At 37.8% G+C, this 12,067-nt stretch overlaps 1 protein-coding gene across 1 annotated transcript in view; it reads right to left on the bottom strand.

Annotated features, from left to right (window-relative positions):
- LOC122794822 (protein mono-ADP-ribosyltransferase PARP14-like) overlaps window positions 1-12,067 on the bottom strand; it is a gene marked incomplete in the record, with an annotated part of 659,914 nt that overhangs the window by 91,487 nt on the left and 556,360 nt on the right.

The following is a 12,067-nucleotide window of genomic DNA, read 5'->3' as shown; positions in this document are numbered from 1 at the left end:
ATACAGAGAATTATGGTGGCAAATTTATACAGATGCCACCACATACCCAGGGATAAATGACTTTTTGTCCATCAAACCACTTCTTCTTTTAGAATAACATGTTGTATGTATTTTTACATTCCATATATATGAATTGTGATTTATGAATAGTGTTATTTATGTAATGTGGATAAGTAGTGTTTGTTTAAACACAGTAATTGGATAATTGATGAAATGTTTTGATTTGGCGCCATTTTTAGTATATTAACTTTGTTATACTATGAACAATTTGTTCTGAGGAAGCTCGCATTCGGCGAGAGAAAGCGCTCAACTTTGGTTCAATAAATGTGCAAGATTTTACAAAAGGGCTCCGTTTCTTTTAGCTGAATTGTGCTGTGAGAGGTGGCAGCGAGCGTCTTGGTATAGCTGCTTTTTTATCTATCGTTTTTACAGAGATATGATATAACCCTTCAGGGACTAAGCACCATAAATGCTTAAGTACAACTTGTTGGCAGCTTCAAGTATCCTAAAAGACAAAGGACATGGAACAGAATGGTGGACTAGCATATATAGGCCATCATCCTTGTCGCTCATCCTGTGTTATGATTCAAGACAAACAGGTTGGGTAGTTCATTTATATATTTTATTATACAGAAACACATCAGGATGGGTAGCAGCAACATAAAATATAAACAAACTGATTGACAGACTAATACATACATACATGCATGCATGCTTACATCTCAACAGCTCTCTACAAAATGGCAGTATGGCTAGCATGTGCTCAGTATTTATACACTTGTGCAAGACCATGGAAAGCTTCTTAAAGATATACATACATACTGTTCTACATTCTCCCTTTTTAGTGAATTGCCCACAATAAAATGACATTTGAAAAAGACATGCAATTATACAGACACTAAGAAATAAACACAACATTCATGTCCAAGTTGTCGTATATCTGGAACATGGTCTGGAAATGCGATCTGATGTAGTGATATTACAATTTGGACTAAGTTTAGCAACAGGGACGGTCATTGGTGAATAATCTGTTTCAGGAGTTTTGGAAATCTTTTCAGAAATAGGAATATTTGCTGAAACATCCTCTGGAACTGGAACACTAGATAACTCACTCTGAGATCTAGAGTCATTTTCACAGGCAAGATGTTGCAATACAGGCTCAGACACTGGTACTAAATGTTTCTGATTCCACTTAAATTCTACTCTTTGTTTTTCCAAAATGTGCAATCTTAGTTCTGGACATACACTTTTCATGACTCCAATCCGATCAAACCCTTTGGACATCTGCATCCTCACTATCTTCCCTTCTTGTAATGGATTGAGCGGTTTGCTGGACTTATAATAGGACTTAGGACAAACACCTTTTCATGAGATGTGCTTTCACTGCTCTGTCGTTTTTTAGCACAGAGAACCAATAAATTGCCACTGATTGGTAGTGTGGTCCTTGTTTGTCTCGACAAAAGCCTTTGTGCAGGTGAACCAAGATGTTTATCACAAGCAATATTTCTGAGATTCAGGAGATTCAGAAAACATCTCTACTGTCTCATTTTCACTTCTCTAATAACTGTTTTGCACTTTGAACTGCATATTCTGCCAAACCAATTAACTGTGGGTACTCATGGCTACTCGTAACGTGAATAAAGTCCCACTTTTCAGCAAATCTTTTGAACTGCTAGCTTGTAAACTGTGTACCATTGTTAGAAATAACTTTGTGTGGACTACCATGGACTGTAAAATGGCACTTTAACTTAATAATGACAATACTTGACGCTAGATTAGGAAGTAGGTCAATCTCGAACCAATATGAATAAGACTCTACTAACACCAAGTAATGTTGACCATTCCATTTGAAAATGTCTGTGGCTACTGTCAACCAAGATAGCTCAGGAATCTGGTTTAGCTGAAGTGGTTATTTCTGTTAATGTGGCTTAGTACTATTACACACAGAACAAGATGAAATTACTCTTTCAATATTCTGTGACATAGAAGGCCAAAAGACTAGACCTCTCGCCATTCTTTTGGTAGAATCAGTGTTTGGGTGGCCACTATGCAAAACGGTAATATACTTTTGTTGCAAGGATTTTGGAACAATCACTTTTAGACCTTTCATGATGAAAATAAGGTTGCAGGTCATGAGGTAAACAAGATTGCTCTGACAGCCATCCTCGACTGATAAACTGGTTGACCTTCTGAAGAATTGGATCTGAGGCTGTGTGACTTTTAAGCTCATTAAAACGTGGAAGAAAAAAAATCTCACTTCCATGACTTCAAAATCAAGTTTCTCATTTTCACGCTGTTTAGTGGCAATTCTGGAGATCTGGATAAATTATCAATAAGATAAAGAAGTTTGCCTCTTGTGTGGACAAATTTAAAAATTATACTTTTGCAATTTCAACATCATACGTTATAATTTGGCAGGAGCTGTATGCATAAACTTTCTCAAAATAGTGACTAGAGGTTGGTGATAATTTTTTATTTGAATAGGTTGGCCCTAACTATAATCAATGGAACTTTGAACATGCAAACACAATTTCCAAAAGCTCTTTCTCTATCTGTGCATACTGTATCTTGGTTTGGGTTAGAGTTCTGGATGCATAGGCTACTGATCTACCCTCTTGAAAAATGACTGCATCAAGACCAAATTTTGAAGCATCACAAGAAAGAGTAACTGGTTTGTGAACATCATAGTAGCTGAGAGTTGGTGGACTGGCAATTTTCTGTTTCAGGACATCAAATGTTCTTTGGTGCTGTTCTGACCATGACCAAATCAAATCTTTGCATGTCAGCTCGCATAATGGTGCTGAAAGTTGGCTCAAGTCTGGAATTAACTTGCCTAGATAGTTAACCATGCCAAAAAAATGTTATAGGGCTTGAACACTAGAGCTGGCATCTCAAGAATTACTGTTTGCTTGGAAGGATCTGGTCATAAGCTTGAATTGGTAAACAAATGACCAACATAAGTAACTTCTTGTAGCCTGAATTTGCACTTCTGAGAATTCAGCTTAAGATTCATTTCACGTGCTCTTTCCAGAACTTTCTTGAGGTTTCTGTCATGCTCGGCTTCACAATTACCTCCTACTAGAATATCATCTACTATAATAGCATACGGCTAACCAGAAAAAATGTACTCCTTGGCAAGTTGGAAGACTTCACTGGCAGAATTTATCCCAAATGGCATTCTCAAAAATCTGTACTTGCCAAAAGAAGTACTGAAAGTGGTTACAAATGAAGAATTTCGGTCAAACACAATTTGCCAAAATGAACCCTCTGCATCTAAGACAGGAAAAACAGAGGCATTTGGCATAATAGCAGTGACTTCTTCAACTGTATGCATTGGATGATAAGATATTTTTAGTGCTTTGTTCAAATCTCATGGATCAATACATATTCTGATGTCGTCAAAGCTTTTCTTGTGAACTACTACCATGGAATATACCCATTTGTTTGGTTCTTTTATTGGACAAATTACACCTTGCTGCACCAGTTTGTCTAGCTTGGCTTTGACTCTGTTCTGCATAACAACTGGAACTTTCTGGGTTGGCCTGACAACTGGGCTGACTTCAGAGTCTAACTCTGTGGAGTACACAACTGGGAGTTTTAGTTTGTCATCGAAAAGTTCAGCATAGGTAGAGAAAACAGACTGGACAAAATTAGAACAGTTGTCTTTCAAGCTTACATGGTGGATTTCTTTATTAAATGAAAGTAGTCCCATTTTCAAACCGTCTCCGAGGCCTAATAATGACTGTATATGGCTTTTGACCAAGTAAAATTGCAAGTCATAGCTGTTTCCAGCAGAGTAACACGAAAGCACTACTGAGGCTTTGGTTTGAATTTCTTCACCACCATAAGAAACAAGTTTCACATACTTTTCCAAATCAAGCTTCTCACCAGCATGTACTCCAGCAAATGTTTCTGCTGACATAACAATTCACTTTGAACTTGTGTCAACTTTGAGCTCTATGTGTCTTCCATTTATCCGAACAGTTCAAAATACTTCATTATTTACCCACAAATCTACTACATTGACTGTTTCATTAAGCACACACACACTATCAACATAAAAAGTAGGGTTATAGCTTTCTAATTGATCAACTTGTCTCTTTGAATGATCTCTTTTAATAAACGAATGCGCCTTATTTGATTTACAAAATATTTGAAAATGATTCCCCTTTTTACATCTGTAGCACTGCTGACCAAAAGCTAAGCACTTTTCTCTTTTAGACACACAATTGCCACCACAATTATGACAGCTGACTATGAGGCTAGGTGAGGGAACATGCTTTGAGTTTGTTAACTCACCCTTGTGCTTCACGGAGACTGTGCATGCTCTGGAATTTGCTAGACAGCTATGGGATTTCCCAGTGACTGTTACAGGACTCGTAATTGCTGCCATGTGCTTGGGCCAGTTTCTTTTAACCACGTGCTGCATACTATCAACATTAGCATTAGAAGTTACTGGTAGCATACATTTCTCACTTGTAAGCATATTTGTGTATAGCACACAGCGAAAAAAATGCAGTCGTTTATTTTATACATTTTATGCGATTTGGGCATTGTTTTAAACATTTTTGTAACTATTTCAAATATTTTTATCAATATGTCGCAGTTTCAGGCATTTCCTTTAATTAGAAATTCGTTTTGAGCATTCTGAGAGCGTGGTTTTATTTTCTTTGAGTAAGAAATCATTTAAGCATGTTTTAGTACCTAGAATTCATTTCTAACCTGTTTTGCAAGTTGTATGTGCAGTAAGGATGATCCATTGTGCTATATTCCTCCAACATTAACTGAGTGTCTCTTGGTCTTGATTCTGCAACCCATTCTGACACTATGTCGCTCATCCTATGTTATGATTCAAGATGAACAGGCGAGGTAGTTTACATGCTTTATTATATAAAAACACATCAGGATGGATAGCAGCAACATAAAATTGACTGACAGACTAACACATACATGCATGCTTACATTCTCAACAGCTCTCTACAAAATGGCAGTCTGGCTCTCACATGCTCAGTATTTATACACATGCGCAAGCTCAGGGAAAGCTTCTTAAAGGTATACATGCATATTGATCTACAATCCTTATGGATGATCAATCAAGCATCAGATGGCAAGGGTGAAATAGCAGGTGATGCCTGTTATGTAGCCTGCTTAATTATGTTACAGCAGCTAGTTCTTTGACTTGAGCAGTACTATATTTGCAGCATTGCTGAGTATTATTATTATTAGTTTTACAGGCACTGCTCATCTATGATCTCTTCCCTGAAAAGGGGAAGAGGTCTCAGCACATCTCTAGATGCAAGTACCAGTAACCTGATCCATTTTTGAGCCAAGGTAGTAACACACATGAATACAATAGTTCTCAAAACTGGGGCTTAATATGTAATATTAACAAACAAATCTTTTGAATATACTTTTAGTCTCCTGAAACTCAGATATTTGTACCACAACTGGTGACAGAAGAGATATGTACCACAATCTAATCCATTCTATTCCATGCAGTGTTAGATACAGTAATAATAGAACATACACAAGAGCACTTTTAATAGACACATACTTTTCCACTGTCCATATTTTTGCCCCATATTTTTGGTCTGTTCCTTATAAAATTTGTGATTATATGGATTATTGTGGTAAATTAGTGAGAACTGAATTCACTAAATAGTAACAGGAATTTGAGTTTCAGACTTCATATCCTTCAGAAAATGCATGACACCATAATACCTTTTTATTGTAGCAACTTTCTAAGTTTATAAGAGCGATATTTAAATTTGTCCCCATTTGTCCTTATTTTTGGGGCTTTGTCTCCCTGTTCGTTTTGGCTCTATCCAGATTTTTGCACTAAGTGGTTGAGAGCTATGAATAGACAGCAGTACTTTGGATTACGCAATATTATTTAATCTTCAGTAGTAAAAGTTGACTTTAGATGACATACATGCAACACACGTTAGAAAAAGAAAGGTTTGGTGTTAACTTCTTTAGAAAAAGGAAAGGGGAAGGTAATGGGGCAGTGCAGAGAATTTGTTCAGAGAAGGCTGGAATATTTCAGATAAGGGTGAAGCTTTAACTTATCAGTTAAGATTCTATTTATCTTGTTTTTATCACAGCAAAGTGTCTTGTAGGAACAGAGAACAGATTTAAGGCACAATCCTGTACAAAGAAGGTGGGAGAGATTTCATTTTAACTGCAAAACCCCATCTACGATCATTTTTAAACAAGAAGCATCTTTATTAAACCATCACTTATGACACAGACAATCATATATTTATATAAATTAAAACAAACACAAAGACATAATCTTAGTTGCATGCATTTTACATTACAAACCATACTGACACACTCCCAGTTGTAAACATTATACATCACTTACAATCTACCCAATCATTTTCAGTCAAAAAACTGCATAGCTCATTTAAGTCCTGCCTTCTTTTAAACCTCATTCCTCCTCTTTATGTACTATTCCCACAATTCACATTTTTTTCCTATGTAGTCTGTTAATACCCTTTTCTAAATGTCTCAATTCCAGTTGTTTTATCTAGGTCACTATAGTCACTACTTGTAGAACAGTTGATTTAGATTTTTATTTCCATTTTCTAGTAATTGCTTTTTTGGCAGCAACCATAATTAGCCAGAGCAAGGCCTTACCATGTCTAGGCAATTCCGATTCTGTATCATGGCTCAGACAAATCATCTCCCTCATCACACCAATCTGCTCACCCAGCATCTCTCGACAGTGCACCCTACAGGGAATCCTTAAAGTCCACCAACTCACTGCACTCCCAGAAAATATGTTCCCAATTACCTCTTTCTTCCCCATCACACCTCCAGCAGTTGTTGTCCACCTGAGGAAAAATTCTCTGGAGTATACTTGGGGTATAAAAATATCTATGTAAATATTTCTGAGCAAAAAAAATCCTAAATCTTCTAGAGTTTGTTGTATATTTGGGAGACATGCATATATCCTCTCATTGTTTTTGTGAATTGCTTATCCAATTTCTCTTCCTAATCTTTCTAACCTCCTCTGATTTATTCTTATAGTTATCATGCAATATTTTATATGCTCTACTAATTATTCCTTTCTTAATGGCAGATTCTGTTCTACCTTCTACTAAAACATCTACCAATGCTGGTAATTCATTTAGGACACCCCTATTTCTTTCTCTTTGCCTGTACTCTGATATCAATCCCTGATATAAAAGGCAATCTCTAACCTGCAGTCCAACTAAGGTCTTGGCGTCTTCCCATTCTATCATCTTTCCCTCTCCAGTTATTTGCTCCCAATACATTGGTTCTTTCAGTTTTCCCCAATAAATTCCAGCCCCCTCTTGCCTATTATCTATATCCATAACTGCAGTCACCCCTATCAGCAGAATCTCCTTCTTCCATTCTGTATTGGCTTAGTTCTTAGGATACTTTCCGCTACATTATCAATATTGTGATAAACTGAGAGGCTACCAGCCCAGCTAGATAGAATTTTGTAAATAATTCTATGTCATTGTAAATATTAATATGATCCACAGGCTTGTGTTACAAATGTAAGAAAACTGTGTTATGTGTGGAGCTTCAAGATTGTAACTACAGTGCACCCTGTTGGAAGAAAGCAGAAATGTGTATAAACTCTATGTCTATGAAATGTATGTTTTCATGGTAGAAAAGTGGGACATACAGAGTTAACTTGCAAACTCTATGAAAATAAGCTTGTAAAGAATTATACAACTGTGTGTGATCTCAAGCTAAGAGACATGATGTCTGGGCTAAAAGCTTCTTTCTATTGTCTTAAGACAGAGATAATTACTAGGTTTCACATGTAAAGTGTCTTTTATTGCTGTAACTTCCTGGCAGCTGTAAATCACAAAGAAATGTTAAGTTCTGTGAGCCTGGGAAATTTCAACAGAGGTGACAAGAATGATGTAATCTGAAATGACTCAGCAGTGATGTTTATTATCAGTTTAAGGACTATCTCAAGAGAAAGAGAGTGCATTTTGTATTTGTCTTCAGACCTGTTAACAACTCACCAGCACAACCCACCAGCACTGTGCCTTGCTCTGTAAGTAAGTTCTTTAGAACAGTGATTTCTCTTAGAGATAGAAATACAGTACGATTAGAACAGTGATTTCTCTTTATTTATATTTATTTATTTACTGCAGTTGGTTTACCAGGATAGTCCATTGGGCCGTAAGAACCCGTTTTCAATGGAGTCCTGGGGAGAAAAGCTCCAAAAACAAAATATACATTCAACATTTGACAGTGACAAAAACAAAATATACATTCAACATTTGACAGTGACAATGTAGATACAGACAGTTATTAATAGTATGAAGGCAGACTAAGAGTAAAACTTATTGATTATGGAATATCTGTAATAACAGTAAATACTTTGAGATGAGACATACTAGTTAGTGGAACAAGTGTAAACATTTCATTAATACAGATTAGAGAACAAACAAAGTAAACTGATTAAAGTAAGATATTGTACAGAATGATATTAGGTAATGTTAGTTATGTAGGGTGGGAGCAAGAGCATTCCCACTGTGATGCTAGATGTAAGAAAAGAGACTTTTTGAAGGTAGAGTGGTTTGAGGTGGTGCGGATGAGTGGAGGTAGGGAGTTCCAGAGACGAGCGAGGCTGAAGGAAAGAAGGTTTTGCCTGGGGGATGAGTAGGTTTGTGCACTTCTAGTAGATTTTGATTATTTGACCTTAGAACTCTGTTAGGTAGGTGCATTTTAAAGACAGAGGAAAGGGAGGGACAGAGGGAGGGGTTTAGAATAAGCTTATGGGCTAGAGTTAGTTGAGTATAAGTTAGTTGATTGGGAAGTTCTAGCCATTTTAGTTTATGGAGGGATAAACAGTGGTGAGTGGAGGACTTATGGCTGGTGGCTTAATTTTGCTATTTTGTTATAGCAGGAGCTAAGCTGTTTTTAATAAGGGACTGGAGATTAGTTAGTAGTGGGGCGCCATAGAGAAGGGAGGGGATAAGGAAGGAAGTAGAGAGGGTAATTTTAGTAGCAGCTGTGAGGTAGGCATTCTGTCTATAGAGCATGCCGAGTTTTTGATGAGTTTTTTTGATGTTTGTTTGCAGGTGGGAGTTAAATTTAAGTTGGTTGTCTATTTGGACCCCAAGTAGTTTGGTCTCTGCCACTATTTCAAGAGGTGAGTTGTTTTGGCTAGTAACTAAGAATGTATTCATGTTGGGAGGGGTGATTTTAGAAGGAGTAAATAACATTAGTTTGGTCTTGGTAGCATTGAGAGCTAGATGATTACTTAGCATCCATTGCTCTGTGGAAGAGAAGGCATCTTGAGTGAGTTTTGTAGTGTAGTGATTGAAGGGGCAGAACAGATGATAGTAGAATCATCTGCGTATTGGATGATGCTGGAGAGTGGGATTGATTTGTGGAAGTCGTTAATAAAAATATTGAAGAGAAGAGGACCTAGTATGGAGCCTTGTGGGACTCCTGTAGGGGTACTAAGGAAAGAGGAGGTGGCTTTTTTCCATTTTACAGCTTGATTTCTGTTAGATAGGTAACTAGAGAACCAGTTCAAAGAGGAGGAGGATAGGTAAAGTTTGGAGAGTTTAGTTAAGAGTAGGCTGTGTGAGATAGTATCGAAGGCTTTGGAGAGGTCAAGAAGTAAGGTGGAAACAATTTGTCCAGAGTCACGGGCTTTGTTTACAATTTCAAGGAAGGAGAGGAGGGCAGTCATAGTGCTATGATTGGGTCTGAAACCGTGCTGTGTGGGAGTTATAAGGTGGTTGTCTAGGAGGTGAGGAAGGAGTTGAAGTTGGACACATTTTTCTAGGATCTTTGAAATGGGGGACAGGATGGCTATGGGACGGAAATTAGTAATGTTATTATTGTTACCACCTTTGTGTAGAGGTATAATAAAGGCTTGTTTCCAGATTTGGGGAACTGTACCTTCTTGTAGTGAGCGGTTTATTAAGATGCTAATGGGGTAGGCAAGAGTATCAGCTGCTATACTGAGAAAGTAAGAAGGGATATTATCAGGAGCATTGGTACATGGTTTCAGTTTCTGAAGGAGTTTCTTTATAGTAGATGTAGGTATGGGATTTAATGAGAAGAGGTTGCAGTCAGGAGGGGAAGTTATGGTGTGGTGAAGATGAGGATAGAGTTTGTGGAGGAGGGGTAGATGAGTTAGTGGGTGCGGAGTAGGGTGGAGAAGTAATGAGAGAGGGGGTGGGTGGGGGGTATTGGATAGCAGGGAGGTGTTAGAGAATGAGGAGGTCAGTTTGGAGATAGAGTCAATAAAGAAAGAGTTAAATTGTGTGGCTAAATCAAGTTCAGGAGCATTTGGGTCAGGGGTAGGAGTATCTGGTTTACTAGGGTGGAGGAGAGTAGAGATCCCTTTCCAGAATTTTTGAGGGTTGTTTTATTGTTGTTTTGGAGTGTATGGAAGTAGTTTTGACGATCAAAAGTAATGAGTTTTTACTTTATTTCGGAGCATTTTATATTCATAGGAGTGGTGCTATCTTGCTTTTGATAGCGTGCCCAGACTTTGTCTCTGTCTCATGGTAGCAAGAGTACATTTGGAGAGCCATGGGGCTGATTTAGTTTTAATTCTCTTTGTCTAGGGGAGCTTGGGAGTCTAGTAATTTTAAGAATGTTGAGTTGAAGTGTGAGACCGCATTGTTTAGAGGTAGAGTTTTAAACAATTCCAATTTATTGCTTGTAATGAGTTTGAAAAGGTTATTGGGTTGAAGTTTTTTTGGTCACGGATAGTAATATAGTTATGGGTTCGTTGAAGGATAGTGGGAAGCCGGTGGGTAAAGGTGGGCATGTGGTCACCAAGTGGGTCAGGGAGAGTGCCACTGTTGGTGTAATAGTGAGGATGGGAGACAAGAATCCAATCTAATATACTCCCATTGGAGGAGGTTTTGGCAGGGTGGGTTACTGAAGTGATTAGTTGTGAAAAATTATAAAGGTTGATGTTAATGGGGTTTGTAGGAGACTGGATAAGGGCCCAGTTAATGTTAACATCTCCTAGGATTATGGTTTCATTATTAATGTTACTGGATAGCCAGGAAAGGATAAGTTCGAGTGTGGGAATATTATCGCCTGGGGGGATATAAAGGGAAGCTATGCATATGTGTTTATAATTATTGATTTGTAGTAGGGTAAGGAGTAGTTCATGTTGTTGAAGTGTGGAATAGGTTTATTGTAGGGAGTAACTACTAGGGAGGAAGAATATAGAAGGGCTATTCCTCCACCTTTTTTGTGAGGTCTGTCTTTTCTTATGATGGAGTAGTTTGGAGGAACTATTTCAGAGTCTTTAATGTGTGGTTTTAGCCAGGTTTCAGAAATAGTCAGGATGTCAGGTTTATTGTGTGTGAGCCAAGCGTGAAGGTTTGGGACTTTGTTTACTATGCTTTGGGAATTTAAGGAAGTGACTAATAGGGATTTATTTGTGGTGGTTATGGTGGTGGGGCCTGGATTAGGATGAATGTCTCCAGATATGAGGGAACTAATCAGATACAGCATGGAATGGTTTAGGTGAGTAGTTATCAGGGAGATGAGATTGGGTTCTGTTATAAATTGGAGGCCTTTACTAGTGGTTATGGTGATAGGATAAGTATGATAGGAAATAAGTTTGTGCTGAATAAGGAGGAGGTTTTCGGAGGGGTATAAATGGGGGGAGATAAGAGAGTATGAGTGAGAAAATGGAGAGCTGTGAGGGTTAGTTATATGAAAGGTTTGGAAGTGGGTGAGAATTGTAGGTTGGGAAAGATGGTAGAAAGAAGATAAGGTGAGGAGTAGTAACAGTGAAAATAAGAGGAAGGAGTGTTTAGAGAGCATGTTGTGAAAGAGTTAATAGAATAGTAATATAAATATAGAGAAGTAAGGTATGTAGGAAATAGTGTGTATATAGGAACTGGATGTTATCCAGGTAGTAGTTAATATATGGAGAGTTGCAATAGGTTGGAGGGGGTGTGGTTTGGGAGTGGGATTGGTTATGTAAGTTGATAATGGGGAGTTGACTAAGTTGGTTTTGGCGGGAAAAAGGAGATTGAGTTTTGTAAGTGGGGTAGTGATTGGATATGTGTAGCAGTGGGTGTGG

This window comes from Protopterus annectens, chromosome 2.part1 (assembly GCF_019279795.1).
Source record: "Protopterus annectens isolate FY-2018-M chromosome 2.part1, PAN1.0, whole genome shotgun sequence".
In the NCBI taxonomy this organism is placed as follows: Eukaryota; Metazoa; Chordata; order Ceratodontiformes; family Protopteridae; genus Protopterus; species Protopterus annectens.
The sequence above is the reverse complement of the archived record's forward strand: the minus strand, read 5'-3'. Positions and strand labels throughout refer to the sequence as shown.